Source organism: Meriones unguiculatus, chromosome X (genome assembly GCF_030254825.1).
Source record: "Meriones unguiculatus strain TT.TT164.6M chromosome X, Bangor_MerUng_6.1, whole genome shotgun sequence".
In the NCBI taxonomy this organism is placed as follows: Eukaryota; Metazoa; Chordata; class Mammalia; order Rodentia; family Muridae; genus Meriones; species Meriones unguiculatus.
Window position 1 is genome coordinate 157,600,348 of NC_083369.1, and position 20,464 is coordinate 157,620,811.

Genomic DNA, 20,464 nt, shown 5'->3' on the forward strand with positions numbered 1-20,464 from the left:
TTTCACTGGCAGGGGGCAGGGAGTTGGAGGGGGGATTTAGGGCTTCAAAAGCTAATGTCATTCTCAGTTAGATCTCTGTGATTCCTGATTCTGGATTAGATGTAAACCCTCAACTACTGCTCCAGGGTCATGTGTGCCTACTAGCTGCCATGGTCCCTACCATGATGGTCTAATCCTCTGGAACTCTGAGCTCACATTAAATGCTTTCTTTTATGTGTTGCCTGGTCATGGAGTTTTGCTGCAGCAATAAAAAAAAGTGACTAGGACAACGTATATCTTCTATTTTCTGTCTCAGATTTCCTTCTGCCTCAGTTACAACAACACCTGCCATGGGATTTAGAGTCCACAGAACAATCCAGTATTATCCTTTTCCTTCCTTCCTTCCTTCCTTCCTTCCTTCCTTCCTTCCTTCCTTCCTTCCTTCCTTCCTTATTTGCTTACTTCCTTCAGTTTTTTCCTGGAGATAGGGTTTTTCTGTGTAGCCTTGGGTGTGCTGGAGTTAATTTGTAGACAAGGCTGGCTTCAGACTCAGAGATCCACCTGCCTCTGCCTTCCCCAATGATTGTCCTCTTTCAAGGCAGTAGCATGAGCACATCCACCAGTCTCCTTGACATAGGTTCTCGGCAGTGGCTATGAACATCTTTTGGGGAGACACTTCAAAGGGTGTGTGTGTGTGTGATGACACTAAGAGAAAAAGGGACTTACAGAATTGAAGAATAAAACAGAGGTGGGGTGGAGAGATGACTCAGTATAAGCACGAAGAGCAGTGTTTGTATTCCTGGAGCCCACATAAAAGTTGGGCAGGCCTGGTGTCGACATTTAATCCCATTACTCAGGAACCAGCGATATGGGATGTGCTGAGCAAGCTCTTTTTTTTAAATTTTATTTTATTAATTACACTTTATTCATTTTGTATCCCCCCATAAGCCCCTCCCTCCTCCCCCTCCGATCCCACCCTCCCTCCCCTTTCTGCATGCATGCCACTCCCCATGTCCACAAATAGGGGAGGTTCTCTCCTTTCTGATCTTAGTCTATCAGTTCACATCAAAAGTGGCTGCATTGTCCTCTACTGTGGCCTGGTAAGGCTGCTCCCCAATCAGGGGGAGGTGATCAAAGAGCAGGCCAATCAGATTATGTCAGAGGCAGTCCCTCTTCCCATTACTATGTAACCCACTTGGACACTGAACTGCCATGGGCTACATCTGTCCAGGGGTTCTAGGTTATCTCCATGAATAGTCCTTGGTTGGAGTATGAGTCTCTGGGAAGGTCCCTGTGTTCAAATTTTCTTGTTCTGTTGCTCTCCTTGTGGAGACCCTGTCCTCTCCAGCTCTTACTATTTCCCACTTCTTACATAAAATTCCATTCACTCTGCCCAACAATTGACCATCAGGCTCAGCATCTGCTTTGATAGTCTGTAGGGCAGAGGCTTTCAGAGGCCCTCTGTGGTAGGTTCCTAGGTTGTTTCCTATTTTCTTCTTCTGGCTTTCAGAAGCCCTCTGTAGAAGGTTCCTAGGTTGTTTCCTGTTTTCTTCTTCTTCTGATGTCCATCGTCTTTGCCTTTCAGGATGGGGATTGGACATTTTAGTTAGGGTCCTCTCTCTTGCTTAGTTTCTTTAGATGCCCAGGTTATAGTGGATTTGTCCTATGTTGTATGTCTATATGAGTGAGTATATACCATGTGTGTCTTTTTGCTTCTGGGACAACTCACTCAGGATGATCCTTTCCAGGTCCCACCATTTACCTGCAAATTTCATGATTTCCTTATTTTTCATTGCTGAGTAATATTCCATTGTGTAGATATACCACAATTTCTGCATCCATTCTTCAGTTGAGGGGCATCTGGGTTGTTTCCAGCTTCTGGCTATTACAAATAAAGCTGCTACAAACATGGTTGAGCAAATGTCCTTTTTGTGTACTTGAGCCTCTTTTGAATATATGCCTAGGAGTCGTATGGCTGGATCTTGGGGAAGCACAATTCTTAGTTGTCTGAGAAAGCCCCAGATTGATTTCCAGAGTGGTTGTACAAGTTTACATTCCCACCAGCAGTGGAGAAGGGTTCCCATTTCTCCACAACCTCTCCAGCATGTGTTGTCACTTGAGTTTTTGATCTTGGCCATTCTCATGGGTGTAAGGTGAAATCTCAGGGTTGTTTTGAATTGCATTTCTCTAATGGCTAGTGAGGTTGAGCATTTCTTTAAGTGCTTCTTTACCATTCGGTATTCCTCTACAGAGAATTCTCTGTTTAGTTCTGTTCCCCATTTTTTAAGTGGATTACTTGGTTTGCTGCTTTTCAGCTTCTTTAGTTCTTTATATATACTGGATATGAGTCCTCTGTCAGATAAAGGGTTGGTGAGGATTCTTTCCCAGTCTGTAGGCAGTCGCTTTGTTTTGGTGATAGTCTCCTTTGATTTGCAGAAGGTTTTCAGTTTCATGAGGTCCCATTTATTGACTGTTGCTCTTAGAGCCTGTGCTGTTGGTGTTCTGTTCAGGAAGTTTTCTCCTGTACCAATGAGTTCTAGGGTATTCCCCACTTTTTTCTTTCTAACCAATTTAATGTGTCAGGTTTTATGTTGAGGTCTTTGATCCACTTGGACTTCAGTTTTGTCCAGGGTGATAAGTATGGATCTATTTTCATTTTTCTACATGTAGACATCCAGTTGGACCAGCACCATTTGTTGAAGATGCTATCTTTTTTCCATTGTATGGTTTTGGCGCCTTTGTCAAAGAACAGGTGTCCGTAAGTGTGTGGGTTTATTTCTGGGTCCTCTGTTCGGTTCCATTGATCCACTATTCTGTTATTATGCCAGTACCATGCAGTTTTTAAAACTGTTGCTCTATAGTACAACTTAAGATCAGGAATGGAGATACCTCCAGAAGATCTTTTGTTGTAGAGGATTGTTTTAGCAAGTCTGGGTTTCCTGTTATTCCATATGAAGTTGAGAATTTTTCTTTCCAGGTCTGTAAAGAATTGAGTTGGTATTTTGATGGGAATTGCATTGAATCTGTAGATTGCTTTTGGTAAGATGGCCATTTTTTCTATGTTAATCCTTCCAAGCCATGAACATGGAAGATCTTTCCATCTTCTCATATCTTCTTCTAATTCTTTCTTCAGAGATTTGAAATTTTTTTCATACAAGTCTTTGACTTCCTTGGTTAGGGTTACTCCGAGGTACCTTATGTCATTTGTGGCTATTGTGAAGGGTGTTGTTTCCCTAATTTCTTTCTCAGCCCTTTTGTCTTTTGTATACAGGAGGGCCACTGATTTTTTTGAGTTAATTTTGTATCCGGCCACTTTGCTGAAGGTGTTTATCAGCTGTAGTAGTTCCCTGGCAGAGTTTTTGGGGTCACTCATGTATACTGTCATATCATCTGCAAATACTGATAATTTGACTTCTTCCTTTCCAATTTGTATCCCCTTGATCTCCTTCAACTGTCTTATTGCTCTAGCAAGGACTTCCAGAACTATGTTGAAGAGATATGGAGAGAGTGGGCAGCCTTGTCTTGTCCCTGATTTCAGTGGGATTGCTTTAAGTTTCTCTCCGTTCAGTTTGATGTTGGGTATAGGTTTGCTGTATATCGCCTTTACTATGTTTAGATATGTGCCCTGTATCCCTGATCTCTCCAATACTTTAAACATGAATGGATGTTGGATTTTGTCAAATGCTTTTTCGGCATCTAGGGAGATTTTCATGTGTTTTTTTTTCTTTCAGTTTGTTAATATGGTGGATCACATTGATGGATTTCCGTATATTGAACCACCCCTGCATACCTGGGATGAAGCCTATTTGGTCATGGTAGATGATATCTTAGATGTGTTCTTGTATTCGGTTTGCTAGTATTTTGTTGAGTATTTTTGCATCAATGTTCATAAGGGAGATTGGCCTGAAGTTCTCTTTTTTTGTTGGGTCTTTGTGAGCTTTAGGTACCAAGGTGACTGTGGCTTCATAGAATGAGTTTGGTAATGTTCCTTCTGTTTCAATTTTGTGGAATAGTTTGAAGAGAACTGGAGTTAGTTCTTTTTTGAATGCCTGGTAGAATTCTGTGTTGAAACCATCAGGTCCTGGGCTTTTTTTGGATGGGAGATTTTGGATGACTGCTTCTATTTCCTTGGGGGATATAGGACTATTTAAGTTATTTAACTGGTCCTGATTTAGCTTTGGTAAGTGGAATCGATCAAGAAAATTGTCCATTTCATTTAAATTTTCAAATTTTGTTGCGTACAGACTTTTGAAGTAAGTGCTAATTATTGTTTGGATTTCCTCAGTGTCTGTAGTTATGTCCCCCTTTTCATTTCTGATATTTTTTATTTGGATGGTGTCTCTCTGCCTTTTAGTTAGCTTGGCTAAGGGTTTGTCGATCTTGTTGATTTTCTCAAAGAACCAGCTCTTGGTTTCATTGATTTTTTGAATTGTTTTATTTGTTTCTAAGTGATTGGTTTCAGCCTTGAGTTTGATTATTTCCAGCCGTCTGCTCCTTCTTGGTGTGTCTGCTTCTTCGTTTTCTAGGGTTTTTAAGTGAGCCATTAAGTTGCTTGAATGCACTGTCTCAAATTTCTTCTTGAAGGCACTTAGTGCTATGAACTTTCCTCTTAGCACTGCTTTCATTGTGTCCCACAAATTTGGGTATGTTGTGTCTTCATTTTCATTGAGTTCTAGAAAGATTTTAATTTCTTTCTTTATTTCTTCCCTGACCCAGCTGTCTTTTAGTAGCAAGTTGTTCAGTTTCCATATATGTGTAGGCTTTTTGCTATTTTTGTTGTTACTGAGGTCCAGCTTTATTCCATGGTGATCAGACAAGATACAAGGGGTTATTTCAATCTTCTTGTATCTGTTGAGGCTTGCTTTGTGACCAACTATGTGGTCTATTTTGGAGAAGGTTCCATGAGGTGCTGAGAAGAAGGTAAATTCTTTTGTGTTTGGGTGTAAGGTTCTGTAAATGTCTGTTAGGTCCATTTGATTCATGACCTCTGTTAGAGATATTGTTTCTTTGTTTAATTTCTGTTTAGTTGACCTGTCCTTTGTTGAGAGTGGGGTGTTGAAGTCTCCCACTAGTAGTGTGTAGGGATCTATGTGTGGTTTAAGTTTTATCAATGTTTCTTTCACAAATGTGGGTGACCTTGTATTTGGGGCATAGATGTTCAGGATTGTGATGTCTTCCTGGTGAAATTTTCCCTTGATGAGTATGAAGTGTCCTTCCCCATCTCTTTCGATTAATTTTGGTTGAAACACTATTTTATCATATATTAGAATGGCTACTCCTGCTTGCTTCTTGCGTCCATTTTCTTGAAAAGCCGTCTTCCATCCCTCTACCCTCAGGTAATCCCTATCTTTGTGACTTAGGTGTGTTTCTTGTATACAACAGATTGCTGGGTTTTGTTTACGCATCCATTCTGTTAGTCTGTGTCTTTTTATTGGAGAATTAAGTCCATTGATATTGAGAGAGATTAATGACCAGTGGCTGTTAGATCCTTTGAATTTGATGTTGGCTGTGGTCATACGGTTGTGTGCTTGGTTGCTTTTTGTTTTACTGTAGTGGGGTTATTTATTTTCTGTGTTTTCTTGAATGTAGCTAGCTTTCTTGGGTTGTATTTTCCCTTCCAGTGTCTTCTGTAATGCTGGATTTGTTTGTAGGTATTGTTGAAATTTGTTTTTGTCATTGAATATCTTGTCTTCTCCGTCTATGTGGACTGAGAGTTTTGCATGGTATAGTAGCTTGGGCTGACATCTGTGTTCTCTTAGGGTCTGCATGATATCCGTCCAGGCCCTTCTGGCTTTCATAGTCTCTGTTGAAAAGTCAGGTGCGATTTTAATGGGTTTGCCATTATATGTTACTTGGCCTTTTTCTCTTGCAGCTTTTAATATTTTTTCTTTGTTCTGTATACTTATGGTTTTGATTATTATGTGGCGGGAGAATTTTCTTTTCTGGTCTACTTTATTGGGTGTTCTATAGGCCTCTTGTATTCTTATTGGTCTCTCCTTTAAGTTGGGGAAATTTTCTTCAATGATTTTGTTGAAAATATTTTCTGGGCCTTGGTGCAGGGAATCTTCTTTTTCCTCTATTCCTATTATTCTTAGGTTTTGTCTTTTTATGTTGTCTTGAATTTCTTGGATGGTCTGTGTCAGGAATTTTTTAGATTTAACATTTTCTTTGACAGATACATCTATTTCTTCCATTGTATCTTCCACACCTGAGATTCTTTCTTCCAATTCTTGTAGCCTATTGGCTATGCTAACCTCTGTAGTTCCTGCTTTCTTCCCTAAGTTCTTTCTCTCCACAATTGCTTCCATTTGTGTGTTTTTAATTTTTCCAATTCTATTTTCAGGTCTTGAGCTATTTTGTTGGTTTCCTTCCCCTGTCTGACTGTATTTTCATGTTTTTCCGTCAATTCCTTCAGCTGTTTGTTTGAACAATCCACTGTTTCTTTTATTTCATTCAGTGATTTAAGCATTTCCTCTCTAAAGGCCACAGACTGTTTGGCTGCAGCTTCCCGTATTTCTTCACGGATGGCCATAATCTCCTTGTCTTTAATTTCCTCCATTTCTTTACGGGTTGCCATGATCTGTTTGTTTTTATCTTCCTCTAATTCTTTTCGTATTTTATTTGTTTCCTCTGTTATCTTCTTCACCAGCATAGATGTTAGGTCATCTCCTTGAATTTCATTTATGCTGGGGTGTCTAGGGCTATTTGCCCCTGGATAACTGGATTCTGGAGATGCCATGTTGCTCTGGCTTTTGTTGGTTGAACTTTTACGCTGTCCTCTACCCATTGGACTATCTTAGTTGTTTGAATTTAGTTTCTGGTTGTTCCTGGACTCTTGTAGTGGAGAGAATCCCTTTGGTGGGAAGATGGTTTTTCCTGAAGGAAGCCTTCCCAGCTTTTTGGGTATAGTCCCTGGATGTCTGGTGTTTTTCAGGAGTTGCTACAGCTCACCTCAGGCATAGAGACCTGGGTGGTAACTGTGGTCCTGATTAGTCAAGAGGGCTCTCCTCTCAGTGGGAGAAGTCCTGGAGACAGCTGCCCTCCTTCTGGGTTTCTTGCTGTAAATTTAGTGATCAACTGCTGTAATCTGTGTTTCCCGTGGTTTGGTCGGTTTTGTTAGGGATAACTGGTTGCCCCTTGGAGCAGTATCTGGGGTTTGATCTCAGGGTTCCCGGTCTTTTGTAGGTCTGAGGTTGGGGCTCTGTGCCCCAGAACCCAAGAGGTAATCTGTGGCGGGTGAGTACTGCTCTGGTGTCTTTGGGTGCACAGTTCTGCCTGTAAGGTGTATTTGGTACAATGCAGGCCTCTGGGCTGGTGGAGCGTGCGCCCGCCTGCTAGTCTGCAGGACCTGAGTTTCAGATCACTCTGTGCTCCCTGTTTGGTCCCAAATCTGTGATGGCTGGGTGTACTCACCTGTCTGCGATGTGCAGGCTGCTAGACTGTCCCTAGGTGACCTCAGCAGCACGGTTTCTTCCTTCCTTGTGGGGTCCTCTCTGGACAGGGGTTCCCAGTCCCTGTTGTACTGGGGCGCGCAGCTAGTCTGTACCGCTGAGCTGAGCGTGCAGCTCTGTGTGTGGCAGGAGCTCAATTGTGTTGGCAGTGGGTAACCGCCGTCCGAGAGACCTTCCGGGGAAAGACTGGGTGACCCGTGATCAGTCTGGCAACTTTGCTTCCCCGTGGGGTTTTCTTGCGACTGGGACTCCCACTCTCAGGCACCCTTGTGCCCACGGATAAGCCTGGGAAAATGATTGGGACACGCACGCTTGCGGCTCCAGCCCGGAGACACAAAGCTCGCGTTACCTGGGATTTTTTCCGGGTTCTGGCTGGGTAGCCGTGAGTGGCCCCGACCGATTCCCACACCGTGGGAGCCTCCACTCACCTGGGAAACATGATTGATGTAGTTTCAGGGCCCAGAGTTCAGTCTCCAGGTCTCTGCACGGCGAGTGCTGTCCTGCTTCTCAAACGCAGTGTTCTCCCAGCGTCGCCATCTTGGCTCCTCCTTCGACCCAGCTGTCTTTTAGTAACAAGTTGGCTGAGCAAGCTCTTTAGTAGACAATTTGGAATAGCTGCTCTTCATGGTCAGTGAGCAACCCAGCCTCCATTAAAGGTGATCAGACTCACTTTCAGACTGTCACATGCAAGCACATGCAGATTCTCACATACGTATACACACATACACACAGGATCCCATAAACGCAATCAGAGAAAGAGAAAGAATAGGAAAGTTGGCACTCCTATAAGTCCAGCATTTGAGAGATGAAGGCAGGAGGAAACTGAAGTTTCAATCCATGCTACCCCGGAAGGGTGGTTCAAATAAAACCATATAACAGAACACCTTTCACCTCCCCCAGAAAATGCCTTTAAGGGCAGCACTCAGGAGGGAGAGGCAGACTGTTCTCTGAGTTTGAGACCAGCCTGGTCTACATAGAGGTTCCTTGAGAGCCAGGAGTACACAGAGAAACTCTGTCTAGACAAAGGAAACAAACAAAGAAACCAAAAACTACAAAAACACCAAAATCTGATCAGGGCAATACTTGCACACATGTCCTCACATGTTAGTGTGAATACAGGGGCTCACACTAGGAGCACCTATATTCACACTAACTTTAGGATGTTTTTGACATAATTTTGCCAAGCACTATGGGTCCCATTAGCACAGAGGATGGGGCCAGTACATGAAACCATGTCCTTGCCTGTTGGGTCAACTAGCCAGTCATATGACACCCAATGTCAGTGTGACTTTGTGCCAGACTGCACCCTTCACATTGAGTGACTGTTGTATGGTGGCATAGGAGTCAGTGAGACCTGGGTTTCTCATGAACCTCAAAGCCCTGTGTGGAGCAAATTTACCTATAGTTACTATCACCTATAATTTTACCTATAGGTAAAATGTATTACCTATAGTGAGTTTCCATTTGTACTATGGTAAAGGGTGTATCTGAGGGACTATTGGCAGCCAGTAACAGCAAGTACTGTGGACCTTTAAATAGTTGATGTCTGTTTCTAAGTTAGATACTTGTAGCTGAAGAAGGAAAATGACTGAAGTTTTTGAAAGAGCTTTAGCATTTGAAAGATATTTTAACATGTTTGAAATACTAAGGTTTAGAAAGTCCCACAGATTGGTGGACATATTTCTCCTTGTGGATCTTTGAAGGTACTTAAAGGAAACAAACCAAAAATGTTAAACCTTACCAAGCATAATTAGCCATACTTAAATAAATGATTTCTAAAGCAGGTTCACTAAATCACTTCAAATAGTGCTACTTCAAGCACAGAACATCCCCCTGGCATCTGTGATTGTAGCCCAGTGGTAGAACATGTACCAGGCCTTGGATCCAATTTTTAGTGGACCAATCTGTGTGCAACCTAGCATTGTGTGTTTCATCCAATTGTTTCTGAAGAGTTGATGAAAAACATGCAGGCCACTTTTGGGGCCAATCCACAGTGCGTAGGCAAGTTACAGCCCCATGATATTTGACACTTTGGAGAGCTATTTATCATTGTCCTAAAAGACTATAATTTTCTCCTCTGTTTCCATAAACTGTCTATTTTTGGCTCCTATGGTCCCTTTCCTGTGTCATCATTCCTAACTATGCCTTTGGCTGCTTGCACAAGGGAGCATCACTTAACTATAGCACCTTCAGGTCTGGCAGGTGTCCTTCAATGAGTCTCAGAGAATTTCTGGTTCAGCCTTCCTTATCTAGAATTTCATCCTGGACTTGACCTTTGTTCCAGAAACACTAAGGGAGAAGATGAGTTTTTCCTGAATGTTTTCTGTTGTTCTTCCATTATAATTCATTCTACATGTCAGCAGCAATCAACAAGACATCTTGTGGAATCAGTGTGGAAAAGAGGACGTTACTTTTTCCAATCAAGAGAAAGGCCATAGGAGTTTGGAAAGAAACAAAAATGTTAAGAGGGAACGCAGAAGAACCTTGAGACTGTATTAACTTGTCAAATCATTATTAATGAAGATCATCCCATCCAAAATTGTGATTTTTTTTTTTTTTTTTTGGTCCAAAATCATCAAGAGCAGATGAATGAAACATGCAGTTTCCTCTTAAATAACTGGTTTTCCACATGGGTTTTGTTTCACGAATACTGCATTGTAATCATTTCTAAAAAAAAAAAAAAATCATGATATAAAGTAGCACATTTGTATTGTCCCATGTGACTCAGTAGGCCATTTCTGCCCTCAACCCTGGACTTCAGGAACACTCTAATTTGGTGTGTGTCAATCACCAGGAGTGCCACCTTTGTGTTCTGTCCAAGACAACATGTTGATTCAGATGCAGAACCCTTCCTTTTCAGACCTTGGTCTTTCTGCCCCTGCACTAGAAGCATGTGTTTCTAAAGAGCAGCAGCTGGCTCTCAGTCCTTCTTTCTCACAACCTGGTGCCCTGACTGACTTCAGTATTGCCTGTAATTCCTCTTCCTTCCTTATTCCCACACCCAACAGAGCATTCTATATGTATAAAGGTTGATTAATTAAAAACAAACTAAAAACTAACCCCAACTTGGACCTTTTCTTGCTCGAGTTCACTACCCTGGGATCACTATTGGCATTTTTTTTTCATTTGTCACAGGCTTGCTGCAGAAGTATCCAAAACCTGTTTAGGTGTGGTCCAAGTTCATCCAGGGTAGGGATACCATATATATTGTGGGTAACAAACTGAATTTCTTGACATCTGGGAATGTACTCCTCGTGGTCTGGTCTTATATAGAGCAGGTATCACTAACCACATCTTGTAGTGTCCAGCTTATTGTATATTTTTGGAAAAAAAGTATTATTGACATAAAATCACATCCATTTGTTTACATGTTTTCAGTGACTAACTTCATCCACAATGGTGAAGATGAGTAGTTTCAATGGATACATATGGCCCACATGACCTAACATAGCAAGTACAAAGTTTATAGCAGAAGGGGTTTGTCAGCCCCTTGTTTAGAAAATTGATGTGATAAGGTTGGAGCAATTGCAGTCTCCTGGAGTCAAAGGAACCAGAGCTATTCACAGATGTCAAATTCTGTTGTAAATGGTCTTGTCAAAGTCTCTCTGCATGAAAGTGAGCTGGATTAGCAGTTTATTTTTAATAGACATTATGGAAAATTGACAATGTGTCACCTCATCCTGGGTTTTTTTCTGCTGCTGTTGTCTTCTTGATTTGCACACCTTGGTAAAATCTGCTGCCATTTTGAAGAGGTCCACTCTGAGGGCCACTTCTGGCCAATAGCTAGTAATGATGTGGTGTCCTTATTATTCCTGGGGAAAGGAATCCTGCCAGTGACCATATCTGTGAGCTTGTCATCAGATCCTTGTCAAGTGGTAAGGTGACTCACAGCCGCAGACAACACACTTTGAATGTCTGAGATGAGATCATTCAAGCAGAAGACACAGGGAAGGTGTGGTGGTTTGAATGAGAATGGCTCCCATAGGCTCCTATCTTTGAATACTTAACTGGTCTCCAGTTAGTAGAATTGTTTGAAAAGGATTAGGAGGTTCCGTATTGGAGGAAGCATAGATCTGGTGTTGGGCTTTGAGATGTCAAAAACTTACACCAGCCCCAATCTCTGTCTCTATTTCTCTTTCTCTCTTTTGCTCTCTAGGTCTCTGGCTCTCTGCCGGCAATTTCAGATCAATTTGTGAGCTCTCTGCTACTTCTCCATCACAAAGCCTAACTGTCTGCTGTCATACTTCCTGTGCTAGTGATCTTGGACTGTTTAAAACTGTGAGTAAGCCTATAAAATAAATGAGTTTTTATAAGTCACCTTAGTCATGTTTTTTGTTTTTTTGTTTTTTCCTAGTAATAGAACAATTACTAAGTCAGAAGAAACCTGCTCCACAGATATGTTTAATAATAACTCTTATGTCACTGAGTTTGGGTGTTTTTGCTATGCAGCAAGGAAAGATTCCTATGTTAAAAAAATGGGCATAATTATTTGCTACCTAACAAAGAGGCCTAAAATGAGAATTAATGCGCTCATAAAATGTTTAGACATCTCCAGAAGCCCTTCCTAAATGCACAAGCATTTCCCGTTCCTGCCCTTTGACCACCTCCTGTCTTGGTTGGTATTCCTAAAGTGGCTCCTTTTCCCCCCATGAAGTTCGCAGGGACTCCTCATTCATTAATTAAATAACGAAAAAGTAACTGTTTTAAGAGAGAGACTTCTCCTTCATGTATGGTTTCCTGTGGCCCTTTATGGACTCACTAGGGAATCCCTGGCTAAGCTCCCTGTGGCCCAGCAGGGCTCAATTGCTCTCCCTGGGTGCAAAGCAGGCTCGCTGAGTCTGAGGGAATGGCTCAAGAGGAAGCAGGGCTGGGCCTGCACCTGAGAGGCTGCCAAAGAGCCAGCAGGCAGATGCACCTGGCGTCACCTCCTCAGCTGGCTCCACCTCCGCACAGAGTCTTCACAGCCTGCCTGCCCACCGGAAACAGACGGGAGAGCAGCGCCCCTCGCAGGCTCTCTGCTTCTTTTCCCCACCTCACCCAGGCCCGCCCGCCAGCGCCCCTTGCCGTCCCACCACTCCGGGTCACCTGGCCGCCAGCGCCTGGCGGAGGCTTCCTCACGCCCCCAGGCCCACCCCCAGCGGGTCTCCTCCACCGCTGCGCTACGACTTCCGGGGCGCGCAGACTAGGTGTCACAGTGACAGCGCCTCTGGGCGTCACAGTGACAGCGCCTCCGGGCGTCACAGTGACAGCGCCTCCGGGCGTCACAGTGACAGCGCCTCCGGGCGTCACAGTGACAGCGCCTCTGGGCGTCACAGTGACAGCGCCTCTGGGCGTCACAGTGACAGCGACCAGGGAAGTTCAGGAGGAAGTGGTGACTAGTGGAGGAGCCGCTCTCTGAGTCTCTGCAGTGATGTCTGAGCAGCCTCTGCCACCAGCCAACAATGGGGCTTTGGCTCCGGAGACGCCCTGCCCGCGCCCATGGCGGGCAGCATCGACTCCTCCCAGGCTGGCTCACCCGGTGGAGGCTTAGGGACTGTGGTGGCCTCCATGCTGCTCCACCTGCTGCCACCCATTCCGCCACCCATGCCACCGCATCAGCGGCCAACGCCGCCAGCGCTCCACCTGGCCTGGCCATGTCCCTGGCTGGACCGCAGGCATTCCGGGATCATCTGCAGATGTTCAGGTCCCGGCCCTGGAGATTTCGAATATTGCAGTGGCCTCTTTCTGAGCAGGAGCCACAGAGCGTTTGAAGAGCCTCTACCCGGCCGTGGACGAGCAGAAGACTCCACTGCCCAAGTCCTGGAGCCTGAAGGACAAGTTCAGCTATATCGACCTCTCACAAAACAACCTGTGGGTGCACTACAGAGGTACAGGATTCCAGGTCTCACTTAGAGATCAGACAGTGCTGGGTGAGGCTCAGGGCTAGGGAAGGAGCTGGGCTTCCTAGGCCCGGAGGGGGATGCTTTGAGGAAATCCAGGACGATGGGACACATCACCCCTTCCTATTTAGCAGAGATAAATCTATTGGCCAGAGTTGGGTTACATTGTTCTCCAGGTAGGGAGGGTCAGGTTATCTCCTCTTATGCAGTGGCTGTGCGGGACAGGATTCCGAGGTACAGTTTCTAATTAAGTGAGAGCCTACATACACAGTAGGGAGAGCCTAATCAGTTGGTTATTTGTCCTAAACTATGCCCGAGATTGTGTAGGGGTACAAAACGAGAAGGGACCCAAGATGGCCATCATTGTTCCTTACTGAAAGCAACTGGGAGAGTGAGAGGGAAACTCAGGATTCCCTGTTTTTTCAGGGAGCAGAACTGCCCCCTCCTCTATCCCAAATTGGAAATGTCCTGTGTTTCCAGGTGCTGTTACATGAAGTTTTGTTGAAAACAAGTTTTTTTTTAAATATTTTATTAATTACACTTTATTCATTTTGTATCCCCCCATAAGCCCCGCCCTCCTCCCCTGACGATCCCACCCTCCTTCCCCTTTCGGCATGCATGCCACTCCCCAAGTCCACCGATTGGGGAGGTTCTCCTCTCCTTTCTGATCTTAGTCTATCAATTCTCACAGGAAATAACCTAGGAACCTACAGAGGGCTTCTGAAAGCGAGAAGAAGAAAACAGGAAACAACCTAGGAACCTACCACAGAGGGCCTCTGAAAGCCTCTGCCCTGCAGACTATCAAAGCAGACGCTGAACCTGATGGCCAACTGTTGGGCAGAGTGAATGGAATTTTATGTAAGAAGTGGGAAATAGTAAGAGCTGGAGAGGACAGGGTCTCCACAAGGAGAGCAACAGAACAAGAAAATTTGAACACAGGGAACTTCCCAGAGACTCATACTCCAACCAAGGACTATTCATGGAGATAACCTAGAACCCCTGGACAGATGTAGCCCATGGCAGTTCATTGTCCAAATGGGTTACATAGTAATGGGAAGAGGGACTTCCTCTGACATAATCTGATTGGCCTGCTCTTTGATCACCTCCCCCTGAGGGGGGAGCACCCTTACCAGGCCACAGTAGAGGAAAACAAGGTTTTTAAAAGATACCAATTAGCCTTTTGAAGAAAACTGCCTTATATTTTTCACCTGAAGCTAACATACTTACCAACCTTATGCTTCCGCTACTTCCCATCCCCACTTTTCTGAGATTAAAACAATGTTTTAAATAATTCAATTGTATAGAAAATTATAAAGGACAGGGGCGGGGTTGAATTGTACCTGAGATTAATTGCCTGCATCAAGTTTACTTGTGTGGGTCAGGCAAAAAACAATGCAGTGCTATCAGTTTGGATACACATCCAAGAGGCTCTAAATCTAAAGCAGAGGAGTGTTTACATTCTAAGCAGGCCCTTTTTGATTGGCTCTAAAGGAAGGGGTGAGGGTCTTCAGATCCTAGCTATATGTCGGTAGAGTATACAAATCTGTGGCAACATTCAGAAAGAATGAACAACTGGGGTTTGAGAAGAACCTTGAAAAATCAGCTACTGTTTAAATGAGTATGGCAACAGAAATCTGCTGAATGATTTGGTTGTAAAGAATCTACACAAAGACGGGCCTTGTTACATTTCTTCTTGTTGTCATAGATCCAAAGAAGTACTTACTATTTCGAACATTATATCCCTTTATCTAAGTGGCTGAAAATTGCAAAATACCAAAGGGTTTTTTTTTTCCCTTTTATTTAGGACGTTTTGTTGATTTCCTTGTGGATTATTACTTAATTTTGTTTTTAAATTGGTGTGAACAGTGAGTACTATGCTATGTTTACTTCTGTTTTGGCTGCCAGAATGCTTTTGTTAGATTTGACAGAACTTCATTTTACATTTGTGGTTTATGGTAAATAAAAAGCATCTAAAGGCAGAGACTGTGTAGGGGAGGTGAGTGAGCAAAGAATCCCAGCATTCCTGAATCCCAGCAGTCACTGGTGGTACTAGCTCTGTTAGGAGACAGGGCCTCAGTGTCTTCTGAATGCTGTGGGAGTTGATCTAGATGGTCAGTAAGAAAATTTCTGTGGGAGCTTAACTCTCATGATTGTGGCTAATTTGGCATTGTAACATTCTTTGATTGGTTGTATTTACTTCTTTTATGTAAAATTAATCATCTAGGCCAGAGACAAATGTATGCTTATGTGGTTGGGCTTTGAATGTCACAGTTTTCCTGTGGCCTTTTTCTTACTTTCTGTTGTGTAACACTGATATTCACTTTCTGGAACATAGTTGTTTCATAAACATGAACTATTACTTTTGGAAGAACAGATTTGTTGTCATCCTTTTCTCCAGATTTATCTCCTTTTTCTCTCCTTTCCCCATGTTACAAATACAGTGCCTCTCTTCTAAACCTTCATGGAGTCTTGCTATTTTAAAGTCTGTGTCTTTTCTGGTGTTACTTTCTTGTTTGTTTGTCTTTTGAGGGAAACCAAATGCACTGGACAACTTTAACTCAAGAGTAAAAAGGAATTGTTGTAGATTAATAAAACGTAAAATTCACAAATAAGAGTAGATGTTTTATGTGATGTATCCTTGTGCTACATTACTTTTTTAACGTGAAATATTACTCTTTGCCTTTTTCTGTATTACAAAATTGTAAAAGATTGATCAAACCTGTTTTCCAAGAATGATGTTCTCGATTTTAGTCTGCACACATTCTGTGTTTAAAATTTTATTCCAAATTGGAAATGCGGATCCAATTTAGAATTGTAATTGGGAGCAGTATCTTCAGAGATAGAAAGGTACCATGATAATCATGACAGATACCTAGATAAAAATGGATTGACTTGCAGGAGAGTTATGGTGTATATGGAATAGTGTATGTTTTCTTTTCTTTTAAATGTGTACATGTGTGTAGGTATTTGCTCCTATCAGTTTGACATGGTACAGTTGTGGAGCTCAGATGACACCTTGTGGGAGTGGATTCCCTCCTTCCTTCATGTGAATTCTAGGGATCTAATTCAGGTCATCAGACTTGTTGGCAGGTGTCCTTACCCACTGAGCCACCTTGCTGGCCTTATGATAAAATTTTGAGGCATTTTATGTAATAAGCTATTATTGAAACACGCAAGACTGGCCCTCTTATTTAAAAAATTGTCAGTTGATTAATTTCTAAAGTGACATGTTTAGAATTGATTAAAATAACTTTATTTTTTATGAATATTAAAGAATCATTTAATGAATATGACATTGGGTTCAGTTAGCATAAATGCTTCAATTACAGATCCACTCTCTCTTTCTTTCGAGTGCAAGTATGCACACACACATTATCAGGACTCTTTCAAGAGACACAAACAGATCTGACACAAGTAGATTTGGCAAGTGGGAGCACCTGAAGGTTAGATTTTCACAGTCTTGTGTAAGTCAACCAGGACTGACAATTTTGTGGGGTTGAAGTGATGGTTCAGCTGTAAGGGCACTTATTGAGCTTGTAGAAGACATGGGTTTAATTTCTAGCACCCACATGGTGGTTCAACTAGCCATAAGTACAGTTCCAAGGAATCTGATGCCCTCTTCTGATCTCTTTGGCCACCAGGAACACGTACATGCATGCAGGCAAAACACTTTTATGCATAAGTAAATTTCAAAAAATTAAAAAGAAAACTAAATTTTCTGTCTCCAAATTTTGTGATCTCTGCTTTATTTGTAATAACTCATTCCATTTTTGTTGATTTATTTTCACTTTAGTGAAAGACAGTTGCCATCAAAGGTATTTCTCATTAGGGGAAAAGGTAACTGAAATTCAGTCATGCTTCAGAAAATTTGGGACACTTTGGTAGTCCTGCCTCGCAGTGCTTCAGACAGATGACAGAGAATTGGAACTTGGGAGCCTGAAGAAGTGATGAAACGGTGAAGTGCACCTTTTAATTGTAGCATCTTTATTCTTTTTATGTGTGGGTGTCGGGTATGCATGCCTGAGTGTGTGTGCCCTGGTTTCCAGAAGAGGGCATTGGATCCCCTGGAGCTGGAGTTACAAGCAATTGTGACCCACCTGGTGTCTGTGCCAAGAACCAAACTCAGGTCCTGGGAGAGCGTCAAGTTGTGTTTTTGCAGAGCAATCTCCCCAAGGCTTAGCAGTTACTAGTCTTTAACCCTTACTAAATATAATTTCCGGAAAATGTTGTACTTTTGTCCTTATTATATTTTTAATGTAATAAGGAATGTACACGCAGGCTTGTGTGCTATTGTGTGTTATGGGCAGGTACATGTGGAGGTCAGAGGAAGACTTCAAATGCTGATTCTCTTTCCATCTTGTGGGTCCTGTGGCCTGGAGTTTACGTCATTGTGGTACTCCTATATACTGAGCCGTCTCACTGACTTAAAAATATATTTTTTAAGTCTTATCAAATATCTTAAGAAATGTTTGCTTACAAAGACAAAGGATGATTATATGGGTGCTAGGAAGGTGGCTTTGTGGGTAAAGTGTTTTCTCTACAAGCATGAGGTCCAGAGTTCAGATCACCACCACTCACATGAAAGCAGTTTGTGTCAGTGTGTGCCTGAAACTCTTGGTGTGTGTGTGTGTGGGAGGGGGGGGTGATGGGTTGGCCAGATGAGCACAGGTATGGCTTAGGGATTTTTCAGCCATAGAACAGCCAGTTCCAGGTTCAGTGAGAGATCATAAAACAAGACTAAAAAGTGATTGAGGAAGACAACACATTTTCTGTGCACACACTTACATACACACACACTATAAGGGTAATTTAAGAGATCTTTAAAAACAAGAGATTTATAATGGGCATTGGGGTAATTACCTGTAATCTCAGGATGTGTGGGAGGTTGAAGACACAGAGTTTTATTTTGTCAGCCTGTCTTTCAGACTAAGATATTGTATCAAAACAAAAAAATCAAATGAATTAGAAGTGAACTGAGTTTTCCCTTGGATCTCTTTGCTAAAATTTGATAAATTTGCTTTGATGGAACTTAATAATTATACTCAGAAAATACTAGCTAGCTGTGGGGCAGAAAATTCTGTTAATTTCGTATGCATTTTCTACTCAGCTCATTCATTCTTTCGTGTAAACTCCATGTTTACTTGGTGCCAGTTTCTGGGCTTAAAGAGGATTAAAATACCGTCTTGACTGCACAGAGTTCAAAGAAAACAAAATGAAGTAGTAGGGGAAATTTTAGAATGATATTGTGGAAGATAGGAGCCTCTAACTCAGGCTGACACTCATACTTCCTAATGCTGTTACCTCATGTTGTGGTGACTCCAACCATAAAATTATTCTTGTTGCTACTTCATAACTGTAATTTTACTACTGTTATGAATTGCAGTGTAAGCATCTGTTTTCTGATGTTTTTAGGCGACTCCTGTGAAAGAGTCATTTGACCCCTCCCCCAATGGACCTCAACCTACAGTTGAGAACCACTGCTGTTTCTTAGAAAAGTTAAGTTCAGTAGCCAAGCTTAAAAGAAGAGAGAAAGGACTAGGGCACAGTGTATGAAAGTCAAAAGCATGGAGTAAACAGTTATTCTAAGTGTTTGGATCTGTAAGCTTAGACTTTATTCTGTAGGACATACAGAATCATAAAGAGATTTCAAAAAGGAAGTGCCTGACTCATATTTTACTTTAAGACCACACACTGATTGAAAGATAGATTCAAGTGTACAAGGAAAAAAATTCCAATTCTTTAGAAATCTGTTGCTTTAAAGGATGTCTCATGGAGACTGGGAAGGGATAGAGAAATGCATATATATTTCTGAGATTTTTTAAGGTAACACAGAAATATGAGGAATAATGAGAGAAATCAAGAAGTATTACATACCTAGCTCTATTGATTCCTTAAAGTAAACCTTGAATCAAATTGGTTTGGAAGATGTTAGCACTGCATTATAATATCCTTGAGGATAATTGAAAATGAGATTCTTTTGTTTGTTTATGAAACAGAATCTCACAATGTAGCCTTGGCTGGCCTGGAAGTTACTATATAGACGAGGCTGGCTTTGAACTCAGAGATCCATCTACCTCTCAGCTTTCTGAATGGTGGGATTAAGGGTGTGTGCCACCATGCCAGGCCCTAGAAATTGGAATCTTAGTATGAGATTTTCATGGAAATCAGGAGATGCTGAAAGAAAAAAAAAAAGCCTCACAGAAAGACCTGAGTAAGTGTTCTGGAATCAAGGGTCTTTAAGTGATCTTAGCCATGGAAATTCACAACACTGTACCAATTCTGTAGCTGAGACTCAGCTACAGTTGCAGATTTTGGATCTTTGCTCCATGACTGGCTTATCTTTCCTCCTCATTTGAAGCTCTGGGGAAGTATGACGCCTGCTGAGCTACTCCCAGTTTGTTGTCTAGAGCTATTCATGGGTGTTACTATATGAGTTAGTAATCTTCACACAGGGTGCTAACATGTTGGATTAGTTACTTTTCTCAACACTGTGAGAAAAGGAGTTGCAGAAACAACATGGGGGAGGATTGGTTTATTTCTGTTCATCCTTTTGAGGGTTACACAGTCCTCCATAGTGGGGAAGGCATGTTGGGGTTCTTGGAGGCAACAGGACTCTGAGGCTGCTTCCTTTGTCCTATGGATCAGGAAATAACACCTCTGATCCACCCTCAACCACTCACTTATTGCAACTCAATGGATACCACCTCTTTAAGGTTCTAACATACTTCCCTGATAGATCTCACAGCAAGGGACCAATTTTAAACATGTGCTTGTAAAGGACAGTTCACAAGTAAAACCATAACACATGTGTTGGCTTAGATTGGGCTGGGAGTAGTAATAATATGCAGAGTACTGTGGCACCACACAGTCTGAGCCCTGCTGTCTTCATTAGGGACAATGTGAGGACCTTCCTCCTGGAAGGGTTTGTAAGTCATCTGAAGCCTGGGAAGAGGGATTACTGTTAGCATTGTTTTGGTACTCAGCTTGAGAAGGTAGTTGAATTGGCAGTGTTTTATTGTATGGAGGGAGAGAGCTATGGCAGAGGCAGAACATTAATGCATCATTAACAGGCAGATGGAGGCACAAGAAGAAACTGTTTTGAGGTACCTGGGTGGAAAGGAGAGTAGTGTCGTAGGACCTAACCTGTGGAAATTC